The sequence below is a fragment of the Notothenia rossii genome, assembly GCF_949606895.1.
Source record: "Notothenia rossii genome assembly, chromosome: 11".
In the NCBI taxonomy this organism is placed as follows: domain Eukaryota; kingdom Metazoa; phylum Chordata; class Actinopteri; order Perciformes; family Nototheniidae; genus Notothenia; species Notothenia rossii.
Genome location: NC_136910.1, coordinates 58,978,515 through 58,983,917, shown reverse-complemented (window position 1 = coordinate 58,983,917; position 5,403 = coordinate 58,978,515). Strand labels below are relative to the sequence as shown.

General features: G+C 37.7%; 1 protein-coding gene across 1 annotated transcript in view; it reads left to right on the top strand.

The window, feature by feature from the left end:
• The first annotated feature begins 299 nt into the window (after positions 1-299).
• The window catches only part of npy8ar (neuropeptide Y receptor Y8a), a 46,292-nt gene continuing 41,188 nt past the window's right edge, over positions 300-5,403 (top strand). Inside the window, exon 1 of the mRNA XM_079659640.1 lies at positions 300-423. The gene's annotated coding sequence lies outside the window, so the exon portion shown is untranslated. The remainder of the gene's footprint in view (positions 424-5,403) is intronic.

Sequence of the window (5,403 nt, the reverse complement as noted above, 5' to 3'; positions counted from 1 at the left end):
TTATTGTCCTTATTTTATACAAAGATATAACAATATGAAGGAGTTTTTTATATTTTATATGAACATCTTCAGTCTAAGAAACCTAAAAAAATCACCATGTTTTAAAAAAATCATTCTATGAAGTCATGCAATAATTATTAACTGTTTATTGCGCACACACAAACATATCGAGGTGGTTCCATTGACGATTCTTTTTTTAAGGTGGGGGGGGGTTTAGTATTTCCTGCAGAAATCATCACAGTCTGCAGACCCACAGGAAACTAAACCTCTGAGAATAATAACATACTCAAGGGCTGAACAAAAGCTGCGCATTTCATCTCCACAAACCACACGGAGCTGCGCAGATCGAACACACACAGATATCCGCGCAGAGCAGTGAGCAGCATCGGCACAGAAGCGGAGACTCAGACACCGCGAGGACAGGTGAGTGCAGCTCTCTCTGCACACACAGACACACACGCTCACACGCGCGCGCGGACAGATGTTAGCGTTTGGATCGTGTTTTCACTCAGAGGATTTACCTGCATAGAAATAAGAAGTTAAACCGGAAACGTGTTAATATTTTTTTTTTTTTACACCTCTCCACGAGATAAAATGCATGCAATATTTGGGGGGGGGGGGGGGGGGGGGGCGGGTGTTGGTGTTCTTGGTGTAATTGGTCGTGACTCTGATTATGGGGTGTTGAATAATGTGTAATGGGTGTTAGAGAGACTCCATGTGAAGGTGAGTCAGTGGTTGTTTTGTAACAAGGATTATTCTATACTATATCTGTGAGTAAAAGTGTTATAAAACAAATGATGTTATGTATAATGTCATTGCACAGAATACTGAGACACGAAAGGATAGCATCTAACCAGAAAGGGTACAAAGAGAAGAGCATTAATGTATATCTAGAATGTAAATATGACATAAACAGTGTATGAACAGTATAAATGTTAATGCACTTCAGAGCTGGTTAATACGGACAGTATAGTCAGGCTTGTTACTGTTTTTGATTTAAAATGCAGCATACATTGAGATAAATACGTCTAGGAAGTTGTGACAGAATGAAACTCATGAGCTTGAAGAATAAATTATTTTTCCACGAAAACCTGCAGAAATGAATGTATTTGCAGCTTTTAATGTCAATATGCTGCTTTTTCTCTGTTTTCTATCATTAAATCTAACATATTTGGAGTGATGGTCGAAGACACGTCTTTTTAAAAAACAATTCTGTTTAATTGATGAATTATAACGTCCACAAACAAATACCACTTCACTGTAAAGATGTCAGTTTGGATTATTAGACTTGAATTATATTACTTAATGTTATTTACTTCAGAAATGCTATAAAAATGACATGAGGTATTTACATCCTCAGCGTGTTGCGTTTAAGAGCTGCTGGGAAAAATGGTACGTCTGATGCTTCTGTATCACTGTGAGAATATAAGAGCCGATAAGGTTCAATAAGGATATGTTTTCATGTAGTTCACTTCCTCCCACAGTCAATGAACTTACCTGTAGAATTATATTATCTCAACATCTTTTCCCATAAAGAGTGAGTCTGGTATATTTGAAACACCGACCTCTAACCGCTCAGTTTCCGTCTCTCTTTGCTCTCACACTAAACTCTTCAGACCCGTTATAATAATCACTACATATTGAATAAGTCCAGTTCAAAGTGTGTGCGACCCCGCAGTGTGTGTTCATCAGGCTGTCAGAGCTGTGTGTTTTCATGTGAGTGTGTGTGAGAGTGATTTGTTCAGATTGAATAAGACTCTCCTTCAACACTCACTGTCAGAGAACAATCAATCAATCAATCAATCAATCAATCAATCACGCCTCCACCAATCACACGAGTTCGTCATCTCCAAGATGACTGCCTCAAGTCCCCACGATGAACAACATTTCCGCCCAAACAGGACGAAACAACAGTCGGATAGAAACTAAAAACACACTCTCTCTTCATAAATGTTTCACAGCTCATTTTTATGTGTAAAATCACTTAATCAACATTTTGACTTATTATCTTGTTCATTTGATTTAAAATAAACATACGCTCTTTATCAGGTCTTTCTCAGGACTTGTATTCATTCAGTTGATGTTTAATCAACACTTCCATAGAAGATGTTTGTACAATTGCGTTTTTTTAATGTTGACTTTTTGTTACGACTGGGGCACACAAGACAATGATAGGACCCAAATGCACGACTCCAGACTGAAAGGACGGTTCAAAAAAGGATGTTACTTCAGTTGATTTTCAGGGCGATACAAAACATGCACTCCAAAATATGACTTTACTAAATACTAACAAAACTTACTCTAGCTCAGATATCAACTGGCAGACAATTCACAAATAATATGTGTAAGGCTCAAACGCTGGAAGGCTCGACTCTAAGACCCCATTTACACGGGAACGCAAACGAAACGCAAACGAACCGAATACGATATCAACTAAAGTATTCCGTTCACACGAGACCGCTCGAAAGCGCTGGAGACGCTGTAGTGCATATGCCGGGCCAGTAAGTGGCGCTGTACTTCGGCCACAAAATACACCAAAAGCAGAGAAGAAGACCCCCGAGCATGTTTGCCATGGTTGCCCTTCTGTTTATGCCCCGCGGTGGATTTAGCAACATGTAGTTCATGTAGTTCTCCATGTCCACTTGGTGCTGATGGTTGTGGTAGAGGAGCTGTAGATGTTGCACTAACATCTGTATCATGGTCAGTAGCAGCAGAGGTGGGGAGAGGCGGGGCTATGGCTTCATCGTTATCAGGAAATGATCGTAGAGGGCGTACACACGGAGCCGTTTGGCCCCCCAGAGAGTTCAGTTTGCATATCTATCAATCTTGGGACCCGTTATCGTTTTAGGGGTCCGTTTCCGAGTTTCCGTTACGGCCTCGTGTGAACGAACGGGCTGTACGAAAGAGAAAAGTAGCGGATACAACTGTTTTCGTTCCCGTGTAAACAGCACATAAGTCTCGAAACGATCTGGCACTTGGCACAGAGAAAACACAGATTAAATACACACACAAGGGACTCTACAGGTGCAAACAAAAAGGGCGGGGCAGGTCATCAGGTCAGTGAACACTCATGGGTAGGAGCCGAACTTCCTGAAATGAGAGAGGAGACTTCCAAAGTGAAACAGGAAATGACAGACAGCGAAAGGGAAAGCAGACGCAGACTTGACGATATGAACTAACCCGAGAAATAATACTCATTAGGGGTGGGCGATATGACGATATATATCGTCGTGACGATATTAGGTCTCCACGATAAGCTTTTTCAGAGATATTGTATCTATCATGATAAAAAAAAAAATTTGAAAAAGAAATTTGAAAAAAGAATTTGAAAAAAAAATATTTGAAAAAAAGACTGATGTGAAAGACATGCTCTAAAGCTGTCTAGTCAGGATTCAGACAGTATTGCACTTTATTTATTGTCTTGTTTGATTCTGTTGGCTTATATTTTATTTGATCAATAAGGTATTTATATAGTTTTTCCCTTCAGTTATGCTAAAGTCTTTTATTGCACTTCAAGTATAAAGTTTACATTTTAATTGTTTGGCACTGACTTTTCCTCATTGATGTTTAATATTTTACTTAGTTATGTTTACCCTCCTTTTCATGTTTATTGATGTTCACTGCTGGTGCTACCTCAGAAAGTCTATTTCATACTGAGAAACTTTGCCTTGAAGCCATATCAAAATGTTGAATTGTTCATTCAGGGATTCATTTCAGAAATAAAACCAGCTTGAAATGGTTTCTTGGTCTGTTACTCCTTTTAGTTTTAGTTTGTGTCACCTTGAAGGTGGTTGTTCTGTTTAGGTAACTTGAAAAATAACCATAATAACCGACATGAAAAAATATCGTGATATATATCGTCTATCGTGATACTATATTTTTCAATATCGCCCACCCCTAATACTCATACAAATAAACAAGGATAAAAAAAACTAACAAATCTGACGACACAACACTTTTGGGTTATGGCATTACTTTGATGAGTCAAATGTTTCCTCTGTAGATTCTCCACAAGTGAACCTTGACTATAACTCAACATTTCTATATGTTATCTTATTCAATTGTTTAAAAATAAGCGTGCATTGATTATAAGTCACAAGTCGGACGTTGTACGCCTCATTGCTTTGATTTAAAATAAATATAACTCAACACAACGCCTGTAAAATCGGACGTATTATCTCATTACTTTGATTTACCATGAGAATGGGTAATAATCCATTTAACACCCCATAGTGTTGACTCACTGACTCGTAAATAGAGACATGGCACCAAATGAGGTATTTATTTCTTTAAAAGGAGCTGGAGTTGCTTTATTTGTTCCTTTCTGACCAAAAGAAGACAAAACAAAAGAGGAAATGAGTTTAGTTTGATTACTAACTAATCATTGACATAACTAATTACTTTAATGTTACTTTGAGTATACCACGAGTATAAGCACATGTGTGTCTTACTATTTCATTCATTTGATTCTAAAATAAATAAACAACTACAAGTTAAATGTTTGATTTATAATCCAATACTTGTGGTTTACTAGTTTATTATCTTTGATTAACCCTCGATATAAGTCAAAAGGATCTCTTACTTCCAAAGTCATTGGATTTAAAATAAGTATAAGTCCCATTTTAGTTCAGCATAGTCAGGCTCGTTGCTGATTTTGATTTAAAATGCAGCATACATTGAGATAAATACGTCTAAGAAGTTGTGACAGAATGAAACAGACGTGTGAACGATGATGAGTTATCTTTCCAAGAACACCTGCAGAAAAGCATCTGTTTGTGAAGATACGCTGCTCTCCCTCTGTGTCATTACATGAACATGTTTGAGTGATGGACGAAGACACGTCATCCTAAAAAACCCAAATCAGTTTAATGGATCAATTATAACGTCCACGAACGAATACCACCTAACTGTCAGCTTTGATTTCTAGACTTTAACTCCATTAATCATTGATATTTACTTCAGAACTGATATTTACAGACATGTGATAGGAGTCAACATTCTCTCTTACTTCCTAAATGGATTTAAAATATGTCCAATTTTAAAGTTTTGATCTCACTCATTTGATTTCCAATAAGTATACAAGTCTAAATGTTGACGTTAATTGGACTTGAAATAAGTATGACATGGTGTGGTAATGGTAAATCTAATTAATAAAGTGACTAATGATCTCCTTTAACGATGAGAATGGACTTAATTAGACCTGGCACCTCGTCGTGTGTTTGTTTCATGAAAAGAAAGAAAATCAGAGGCAGTTTTGTGGCTTTCTCTCACAACGTTCCCAGACGTTTGCACAGTCTGATCCGCAGAAAGTGTAATCTGGAGTTTCTTTATTTGTTTTTGCACTCGGCACACAAACCACACCTGCTGCTGATAAAGAAGTGGAGGAGTTTCACGTGGGAACAA